Source organism: Gymnoscopelus braueri (assembly GCF_963280865.1).
Source record: "Gymnoscopelus braueri genome assembly, chromosome: 18".
Taxonomy (NCBI): Eukaryota; Metazoa; Chordata; class Actinopteri; order Myctophiformes; family Myctophidae; genus Gymnoscopelus; species Gymnoscopelus braueri.
This window is the reverse complement of record NC_137618.1, coordinates 50,264,801-50,276,318: the sequence shown is the minus strand read 5'-3', so window position 1 is coordinate 50,276,318 and position 11,518 is coordinate 50,264,801. Positions and strand designations below refer to the sequence as shown.

The following is an 11,518-nucleotide window of genomic DNA, read 5'->3' as shown; positions in this document are numbered from 1 at the left end:
TAATCCCCAGCCATCCACCCGATCTTCAATTACTAATAGACTGAGCTTGATATGATTAGCCTGACTGCATAGCCATAGAAAAACCCAATTTTTTTTTAACGCTGCCATAGAAAACCCAACATTTTTTAACGCTGCCATAGAAAACCCATATCTTTTTTAACGCTGCCATAGAAAAACCCAACATTTTTTAACGCTGCCATAGAAAACCCAACATTTTTTAACGCTGCCATAGAAACCCAAATCTTTTTTAACGCTGCCATAGAAACCCAACATTTTTTAACGCTGCCATAGAAACCCAACATTTTTTAACGCTGCCATAGAAAACCCGACATTTTTTAACGCTGCCATAGAAAACCCATATCTTTTTTAACGCTGCCATAGAAACCCAACATTTTTTAACGCTGCCATAGAAAACCCAAAATTTTTTAACGCTGCCATAGAAACCCAAATCTTTTTTAACGCTGCCATAGAAACCCAACATTTTTTAACGCTGCCATAGAAACCCAACATTTTTTAACGCTGCCATAGAAACCCAACATTTTTTAACGCTTCCATAGAAAGCCCAACATTTTTTTAGCGCTACCAAGGAAAGCCCAACATTTTTTAGCGCTATAGAATAAACCAACATTTTTTATTTTTTTTTAGCACCATGACATCACCACTAAACTAAATCCCCAGCAATCCACCCGAGTTGTAATTAAAGCGTCAATAATGCTCAGCAGCATTTATTGAATTGCGATAGAACAGCGAGAGCACTCATACTCATGAGCTTTTTGCCTGCAGAATGTCATCCTTATTAACCAATATCTACGTAAGCTCCTGAGGACCATCGCCCCATAGATTTAGAGAAGCAGAAGACAAGCAGCGCTGCAGGTGTAGCTACACCAATACGGAGGATGGAGAAAGCCCGCAGCTTGAGCAGATCTCTCGCAGCTTTGCAGTGAACCAGTTCAAGTTTAGGCCTACAGATGGAGAGACAACACAATGTTATTGCAATTCTGGATTAGCCCGGCCATCCTATGACCAATTTAACCCATTTTGGGTTCATGTTGCCATTTAGAAGGCGATTTTTTTATTCGGCCTTGGTCTAAATGAGTTAAGCGCCATGTGGCAGCATGTTAGCAATTAGCATCATAGCAGTTGATGCAGAAAGAATATGGTATACAAGCTTAAATTATAGCTTGCAGAGCTTGCAGAGCTTGACGCAGATTATTAGACATGTGAATAATATTAACTAACGCCGATATCCCTCTCCATCCATAGCCTAATGGATTTAGCACGAAATGCCATCTGTTGCAAGTCTGAATCGGCCCAACAGAGCCAGACGCCAGAGGGTTGGCAGAATTGATTTAGCAGAGTTTAGCAGCGAGGCTAGGCAGCTCAGTAGATGATGCAGCATAGGTGCCGAGAAAACATTGAGAAGCCCACATCTCAAGCAGCTCTCTCACGCTGCCTTGAGAGCCTTGTGCTGGCCCGCACAGTAGATGATGCGCATAGTGCTGAGAAGCCCACATCTCGAGCAGCTCTCTCACGCTGCCTTTAGAGCTCACAGAGCCGCCAAGAGCGTAGGTAGTTCAACCTGGAATCTAGAACCAGAAGCAGAATTATTCTTGCAATTACCATGGTAAGCTACCCTGGACGAGATGACGCCGTTATAGACCGCTGGGACAGGAATTTACTTCCTGAAGCCACTCACACATCCACAGTGAAAAGTGCGTGCTTCACTGTGGATGTGTGGGGTCGCATGCTGCACGCCAATGCGCGAGTGTGGCCTCAAATCCTGACACAGTCAGTTGCACACCGCAAGCTGCTGGTTGCGCTGCAACACTCGTCACCAGTGATGAACACACCGTGATGTGGTGCCAAATATGCCGTGAGCATCCCAATCTGGCGGATAAATCAGCGCCTTTTATGCGGGGACAAAGACTTCCAGTCATCCAGCTTTTGATAAGCATGAGAAAAGCAAAGAGCCCATCAACATAGTGTAACTATTGATAACAGGAGCAGCCAGGATCGGAGTCCCTCTTTATCCGTCCTGCGAGATATTTCTCGGATTGGTGCGCACCAGCCAACATTGACAAATGACTGATATCTTGACTCTACTAAAGCCCCACCATCTATCCTGTTGCAATAACTTTACTTCTGTAAGCTTGTTGCTCATAACATGACAACATCACTTGGCAACCAACTTTTCTATATACTGACCATATACCTTCCACATGGAAGCAAGCATGCCATGATAGCTTGTGCTACCACAATCCAGAGCTATCCCCATAAGCAAGCCATAATGAGTTAGCTTGTGCTACAATCAATTTGATAGCTTTACGCATGGGAAGTAAAACATGCTGTGTTTAGCTTGTGCTACCGACCATCCAAGCTTCCACATAAGAAGCAAAACAACTGAATTAGCTTGTGCTACGAACAATCCGAGCTCCCACGTGGGAAGCAAAACATGCTGTGCTAGCCTATGCTACAAACAATCCAGAGCTATCCACATAAGAAGCAACACATGCTGTGATAGCTTGTGCTAAACAATTCGCCTCCACATAGGCAAAACATGCTGTGCAAGCCTGTGCTACAACAATCTAATCTTCCACATAGAAGAAAACATGCTGAGCTAGCCTGTGCTACAAACAATCTAAAGCTTCTACAGAGAAGCAAACTCTTATCCAAGTGTATGCAGCAAAATGAGAATCCCTTAGCTCATCCTGATCCTTAACAAGTGTAATTTAGCAAACAAGAGCATAGCAACGGTAGAATGCACCCAATAACGTCTAATCTGCACTGCAAGTTCATTTGATTATTTCATCGTAATATGAAACGGCCTACTTTACCTCCACCACATATTAGAGCAATTGAACTGCTACATGATTTGACACTGACACTGTCACTGTTGAAGACACGAGGCCTGCAAACCTGACTTCCCCAGTATCCAAGGTGAACAGCACTCATCCCCATCGGCATTAGGCATCCCATCACCATGCATTAAGCCGGACATGGAAAAAGAAGCACAAAGCAGAATATCAATAAATGCTGATAAATGACTTTGCGTGATATTGCTTTCAATTGCTAAATGTGATGTAGATGAATGCAGTATTAATGAGGTAGTGGCCATAGCGCTAGTAGTAACTTAGCATGTTCATGATCGGCACGTTTGCAGCAATTTTAGTACTAGCAGCATTAGTCGATTATAGCAGTGGTAGCAAGTCCACATCATTAGCATAATCATGATTAGCAGACTTTTTGCCAGAAATTGCAGAATGAGTAGCATTAATGCAGTAGCCTAGGAATGCAGACAGCATAATTAGCATGATCATCATGATGGCACTAGTATGAGTAGCATGCATTGACTGCAGAAACAATGTCAGCAGTTTTAGCCTAATCATGATCAGCAGTCAGTTAGTAGCAGTTGAAGAACGACTAGCATTATCTGAACAGTAGAAGCATGCAGTGAGGAGCTTTAGCATAATGGAGACCATCGTGTTGATGGCAGCAATCTAGTACAATTTAGTACAGCAACTTCAGCACTAACATGAACATTGAGATGATGGCAGCAATTTAGTGCTGCAACTTTAGCATCAACATGAACAGTGAGTTTTCCTACTCTGAAAATAGATGCCAGACATAGCTACACGAGAGATAACTAATTTCAATGAATTCTAGCAGCATTAACATTTAAACTGCAGTGCAACTACTTCTTGAATACTACTCACAAGTTAGCTTCCCCTCTCTCCTTCGCATGGGTAGAGAAGTGTTCGGTCATCAACTATAAGCCTCAAACAACATCCGGTGGACGAGCTCTTCAGAATAAGAGTACCGTCTAAAGCCACTGAACTATCCATGAATACAATACTATAAATTAAGCAAGATGCAGCCAACTGAGCATATCCGAGTTTTAACCAGTAGCCTACATAAAGATATTAATCTGAACATTAGAGCCAGAACAAGCAAAGCGACTCACAAGTGACGCCATGCCCTCTCTCTCAATCTACCATGGCAGTAGCACTTACCAGCCATATCAGCGCGCATCCGTCCTCTTTTTACCAGTAGCACACAGCTGAGTAGCTATGATTAGCGCAGCATGGATAATGGCAGCAACGCAAATAACCATCAACCAAGGAACAATATGACTTTCATGGGCAGCAGGAGGTAAGCAGCGAGCAGCAGCAGCAGATCTCAGCAATAGCAGCAGCAGCAGCAGCAGCAGTAACGACACACGTCGGCTCAGCAAGACAGTGTGTCAGCAGCATACGTAGGCAAGCAAGGGCAGCAGATCCGGCAGGATCTCGGCAGCAGAGCAGCAGCAGCGTCGCACGTCAGAGCAGCAGAAGAGCGCAACCAGACTGAGCAGGTAGGCAGAGCATTACTTATAACCCACCGACCAGGAGAAGAGTGCATGTGACTTAGTCACCTGATCGGTTAGCCCAATCCCTTGAGTTGCCTGGCCTGAACTAGCTCCGTAAACTGCGCCTCATTACATACACTAGTAGCTCAAATACACACACCATGAGTAATAATTAATAATGTACACTATTATATTAATAATAATAATAATAATAATAATAAGGGTAATAATAATAATAATAATAATAATAATAATAATAATAATAATAATAATAATGTTATAATAAGAAGAACAATAATAACAATAATGTTATAATAATAATAACAATAATCAGGGGTGCACATAACTTTTTTGGTCTAGTACTCAGAAGAGCACCTGTCGGTTTTGTGCCCCCCGGGACCGTTTTGTCAATGTTGTAGCGCCCCTGCTTCCAAATTCTCCAAATTTTCCGCCGTTTGGTGCCGCCCCCCCCAGGTTGGTGCCCTGGGCTGCGCTGCTTTTATCCGCCAGATTGTGCTGCGCTGCTTTTATCCGCCAGATTGGGACGCTCACGGCATATTTTGGACCATCACGGTGCGTTCATCATCGGTGACGAGTGCCTGTAACACAGCCAGCAGCGTGCTAAGTGCGAGTCACAGGCCACAATCACGTGCAACATGCGTCCCCTCCCCCTCCTTCTAATGGCTGTGTATGGGGCCGACGCTTGCTTTAGCATGATTGTGTGAGTGTGGCTTCAGGAAGTAAATTCCTGTCCCAGCGGTCCCAGCTGTTGGTACGCAAATGCGCTTCCCTTCGTCTGATGTGCCGCGCGGCATGCATTTTGACGACGCATGCGCACCTGCGCACCAGTTATGTGCACCCCTGACAATAATAATAATAAATATAGCTGCAAGCAGCGATAAGCGGGGCCAGGGGAGGGAGAGAGAGAGAGAGAGAGAGAGAGAGAGAGAGAGAGAGAGAGAGAGAGAGAGAGAGAGAGAGAGAGAGAGAGAGAGAGAATGACAGCAGGTGAGGTGAGGTACATCCAATCCATGGGAATAGGCCAGGTGGACTGTTGCTGTTGCTCACTTTCTAAAAGAACATAATTATAAGAGAGAGAGAGAGAGAGAGAGAGAGAGAGAGAGAGAGAGAGAGAGAGAGAGATACGGAATAGATTGAAGAGAGAGAGAGAGAGACGGAATAGATTGAAGAGAGAGCGAGAGATAAACGGAATAGATTGAAGAGAAAGAGAGAGAGAGAGAGAAACGGAATAGATTGAAGAGAAAGAGAGAGAGAGAAACGGAATAGATTGAAGAGAAAGAGAGAGAGAGAGAGAAACGGAATAGATTGAAGAGAAAGAGAGAGAGAGAGAGAATCGGAATAGATTGAAGAGAGAGAGAGAGAGAGAGAGAGAGAGAGAGAGAGAGAGAGAGAAACGGAACAGATTGAAGAGAAAGAGAGAGAGACTTGGAAAAGGAATAGATTGAAGAGAGAGAGAGACATGGAAACGGAATAGATTGAAGAGAGAGAGAGAGCGAGAGAGACATGGAAACGGAATAGATTGAAGAGAGAGAGAGAGACATGGAAACATAATAGACTGAAGAGATGGAAGCAGAACGGATTGAATGGACATCTCAACCTATTGCCATTAACAGGAATCGAACCCTCAACCTTCGGATTGACAGGCTGCAACACTACCTATAGTGCTATAGCTTTGTACAGATTGAGGTTGTCTGTTGAAGATAAAAGTGAACCAGTGAAAGCAGCCGACCTACAAGCTCAGAAACACGTTGCTATCTGAAAAGTTGTGAGATTGTAGATCGGAGAGAGACATGGAAACAGAATAGATTGAAGAGATCCTACTATATAATATAATCCTACTATATAATTGGAGTAACCTCTGTCTTGGTGTCTTGGGTGGGTCGTGTCCCCGCCCGACCGGGTATGGGCTAGTATACTATATATATATAATTGGAGTAACCTCTGTCTGTCTGTCTTGGTGTCTTGGGTCGACCGGGTATGGGCTAGTAAGGATAATTCCTTTAACAGGTCCGTTCATGAAAGTCCTTGCGGTCTTGTTTCCAATGAGGGCCTGTGAGCAATTAGGGGTTAAGAGTCTTGCTCAGGGACAAATTTCATTTGCTGGCCTGGCCTGGAATCGTACCTGGGGCAAACTAGGGCCTCTGGCTCCCTAGGCTGGCTCACTAACCACTCAGCTATGGCCGCCCCTCAAAAGAGAGAGAGAGAGACATGGAAACCGAATAGATTGAAGAGGGAGACATGGAAACGGAATAGATTGAAGAGAGAGAGAGAGAAAGACATGGAAACAGAATAGATTGAAGAGAAAGAGAGACATGGAAACATAATAGATTGAAGAGAGAGAGAGAGATGGAAGCAGAATGGATTGATTGGACATCTCAACCTATTGCCATTAACAGGAATCGAACCCTCAACCTTCGGATTGACAGGCTGCAACACTACCTATAGTGCTATTAGCTTTGTCCAGGCTAAGGTTGTCTGTTGAAGATAAAAGTGAACCAGTGAAAGCAGTCGATCTACAAGCTCAGAAACACGTTGCTATCTGAAAAGTTTTGAGATTGTAGATCGGTTTTGAGATTGTAGATCGGCTATTTTCAGAATGAAGTATGTCATACATTGCAAAAACATACCTTCTCAGATAAGCATTTCATGTTATCTTTATCAATTATATATTCATATGTATTCATTAATACAGTCTTGTTGTTTGCAATGCACTTTAAATGAAGTCTCCACCAAGTGAGGCTTGAACCTGCAACCTTGCTGTTGTGAAACTGAAACATTCACTTAAGCGGGAAGCCATTGGACCAACAGACCTGATCCAGTGAAAACGGAGGTCAAACAGATGATACCATTTCACGCAAATAACTGAAAAATCCTGGGTTTAAGTGTTTTTCAAACTGCTCAAAATTGCGGACAATCTAAGGGCGGAGAGAGAGACATGGAAAAGGAATAGATTGAAGAGAGAGAGACATGGAAACATAATAGATTGAAGAGAGAGAAAGATGGAAGCAGAATGGATTGATTGGACGTCTCAACCTATTGCCATTAACAGGAATCGATCCCTCAACCTTCGGATTGACAGGCTGCAACACTACCTATAGTGCTATAGCTTTGTCTAGACTGAGGTTGTCTGTTGAAGATCAAATTTAACCAATGAAAGCAGCCGATCTACAAGCTCAGAAATACGTTGCTATCTGAAAAGTTTTGAGATTGTAGATCGGCTATTTCAGAATGAAGTATGTCATACATTGAAAAGACATACTCTCAAATAAGCATTTCAGGTTATCTTTAACAATTTCACTTGCATTAATTGACACAAGTAAGGACGCTGCGAACGCTGGAAGCGAACGCAGATTGACTGAGGCTGCTATATTTCAACCACACTGTAGTAGTGCACTCTGCCGCACTCTGCCGGCTGCATACAGGCAGTGCAGCTGCTGGCATTTCAGCACGGAGTTTCGAGTCACATGGGGGCGCGAGCCAATGAGAGCGTGAACACACCCTGTATACAGGCAGTGCAGCTGCTGGCATTTCAGCACGGAGTTTCGAGTCACATGGGGGTGCGAGCCAATGAGAGCGTGAACACACACGGAAATACCATAAATAAGGGACAGACACACACACACACACAACCCAAGCACGGGTGATATAGTAAGCTCCACTTGGTCGGAGGCCTACTTCCGCGTTCGCAACAATCATGTTGTGTGTAATGCAACTTAAATGAAGTCTGCATCAAGTGAGGCTTGAACTGGCAACCTTGAGGTTTTAAGGCACACACTTAAGCGAGAAGCCATTGGAACAACAGACCTGACCTGGTGAGAGAGAGAGAGAGAGAGAGAGAGAGAGAGAGAGAGAGAGAGAGAGAGAGAGAGAGAGAGAGAGAGAGAGAGAGAGAGAGAGAGAGAGAGAGAGAGGAGAGAGCGCGCGCCATGGAAACGGAATAGATTGAAGAGAGAGAGAGAGACATGGAAACGGAATAGATTGAAGAGAGAGAGACACGGAAACATAATAGATTGAAGAGAGAGAGAGATGGAAGCAGAATGGATTGATTGGACACTCAACCTGTTGCCATTAACAGGAATCGAACCATCAACCTTCGAATTGACAGGCTGCAACACTACCTATAGTGCTATAGCTTTGTCCAGGCTGAGGTTGTCTGTTGAAGATAAAAAGTGAACCAGTGAAAGCAGCCGATCTACAAGCTCAGAAAGAACGTTGCTATCTGAAGGTTTTGAGATTGTAGATCAGCTATTTTCAGAATGAAGTATGTCATACATACTTCATACCCTCTCAAATAAGCATTTCAGGTTATCTTATCAATTGCATATGTATTAATTGACACAATTACTGGTAGTGTTTGTTGATATTTATAAGTATTTCCGTCCATTATGAACCAAGCCTCTGTGTCCCGAACTACTCTAGATCACTGGTTCACAAAACCATTTACCAATAAAGGCATTTTTGTGTCTCCCTCGGAACGAAAACTAGTGAAAGTAGCCGATCTACAAGCTCACAAAACGTTGCTATCTGAAAAGTTGTGAGATTGTAGATCGGCTATTTTCACAATGAAGTTTGTCATACATTGCAAAAAGATACTCTCTCCAAGAAGCATTTCATGTTACCTTTAACAGTTGCACATGCATTAATTGAGAGAGAGAGACATGGAAACATAATAGATTGAAGAGAGAGAGAGATGGAAGCAGAATGGATTGATTGGACATCTCAACCTATTGCATTAACAGGAATCGAACTCTCAACCTTCGGATTGACAGGCTGCAACACTACCTATAGTGCTATAGCTTTGACCAGGCTGAGGTTGTCTGTTGAAGATAAAACTGAACCAGTGAAAGCAAGCCGATCTACAAGCTCAGAAACACGTTGCTATCTGAAAAGTTTTGGGATTGTAGATCGGCTATTTTCAGAATGAAGTATGTCATACATTGCAAAAAACATACTTCTCAGATAAGCATTTAATGTTATCTTTATCAATTGCATATGTATTCATTAATACAGTCTTGCTGTTTGCAATGCACTTTAATGAAGTCTCCACCAAGTGAGGCTTGAACCGGCAACCTTGATGTTATGAAACATTCACTTAAGCGGGAAGCCATTGGACCAACAGACCTGATCCAGTGAAAACGGAGGTCAGACAGATGATACCATTTCACGCAAATAACTGAAAAAATCCTGGGTTTAAGTGTTTTTCAAACTGCTCAAAATTGCGGACAATCTAAGGGGGGAGCTTACTGAGTCAACGTGATACATGTGTTCCTCATGAGTCAAGGCACATGTGTAAGCAAGTTTAATGAATAATTGTCATAAAACTGCAATATTCATTGGCTCATTAAAGCTTTATTTTTTCACTTATGAAAAATCTTTGCTGCTTGTTTTGTCGGCATAGGTCCAAAGTTCATGTGTAAAACGTTTCGTGCAGATTACTCAAAAATCCAGGAGGAGGAGGTTTTAACTTTTTCATATAATTCAAAATGGTGGGAGATCTAAAGGTCAGAGGTCAAAAGTCAGAGGGTGAAAGTTGTTCAGCATGAAGAGACGCACATGTGTATCCAAGTTTCATGGCTGTAGCTCAAACAGGGCATGAGTTGTACTGTTCAAAGTTGGCATTTTCAATTGAGTGCTATAGCGCCACCTTTTGTCGAAAGATTGTGAGATTTATTTCTTGATAGTTTTTCATGACCATCTACCATATGGCCGAGTTTCGTAAAAAGCGACAGCACGGTTCAGCCAGAACTGCGAAAAGTGGCAGAAACAGAAGAATACCTACAATATTAAAACAGGTCCAGAGCTGAGCTCTGGCCCCGTAATAATAATAATAATAATAATAATAATAATAAATATAGCTGCAAGCAACGATAACACGGGGCCAGGTTTTGCAGAGAGAAAAAAGAAAGAAGAAACTATAAGTAATTTGCAGAATAAGCCATAGAAGAATAGAACACTCAACTTGAGAGAAAAAAAGGCAGCAGGCAGGCAGGCAGGCAGGCAGGCAGGCAGGCAGGCAGGCAGGCAGGCAGACAGACAGACAGACAGACAGACAGACAGACAGACAGACAGACAGACAGACAGACAGACAGAGACACAGAGTGAGAGACAGACAGACAGACAGACAGACAGACAGACAGACAGACAGACAGACAGACAGACAGACAGACAGACAGACAGACAGACAGACAGACAGACAGACAGACAGACAGACAGACAGAGACACAGAGTGAGAGACAGACAGGACAGACAGACAGACAGAGACACAGAGTGAGAGACAGACAGACAGGACAGAGACACAGAGTGAGAGATAGACAGACAAGACAGAGACACAGAGTGAGAGACAGACAGACAGACAGAGACACAGAGTGAGAGACAGACAGACAGACAGACAGAGACACAGAGTGAGAGACAGACACAGAGACAGAGACACAGAGTGAGAGACAGACAGAGACACAGAGACCACAGAGTGAGAGACAGACAGAGACACAGAGTGGGAGACAGACAGAGACACAGAGACACAGAGTGAGAGACAGACAGAGACAGAGTGAGAGACAAACAGAGACACAGAGTGAGAGACAGACAGAGACACAGAGTGAGAGACAGACAGAGACACAGAGTGAGAGACAGACAGAGACACAGAGTGAGAGACAGACAGAGACACAGAGTGAGAGACAGACAGAGACACAAAGTGAGAGACAGACAGAGACAAAGAGACACAGAGTGAGAGACAGACAGAGACACAGAGTGAGAGACAGAGTGAGACACAGAGTGAGAGACAGACAGACAGACAGAGACACAGAGTGAGAGACAGACAGAGGACACAGAGACACAGAGTGAGAGACAGAGAGACAGAGAGACACAGAGACACAGAGACACAGAGACAGAGAGACAGACAGACAGAGACACAGAGACACAGAGACACAGAGACAGAGATGACACAGAGACAGAGAGAGAGAGACACAGAGACAGAGAGGACACAGAGACAGAGTGAGAGACGGACAGACAGACAGACAGACAGACAGACAGACAGACAGAGACACAGAGTGAGAGACAGACAGACAGACAGAGACACAGAGTGAGAGACAGAGAGAGAGAGACACAGAGACAGAGAGACACAGAGACAGAGTGAGAGACGGACAGACAGACAGACAG

At 43.8% G+C, this 11,518-nt stretch overlaps 1 protein-coding gene across 1 annotated transcript in view; it reads left to right on the top strand.

Annotated features, from left to right (window-relative positions):
- raph1a (Ras association (RalGDS/AF-6) and pleckstrin homology domains 1a) overlaps positions 1-11,518 on the top strand; it is a 140,854-nt gene that overhangs the window by 112,602 nt on the left and 16,734 nt on the right.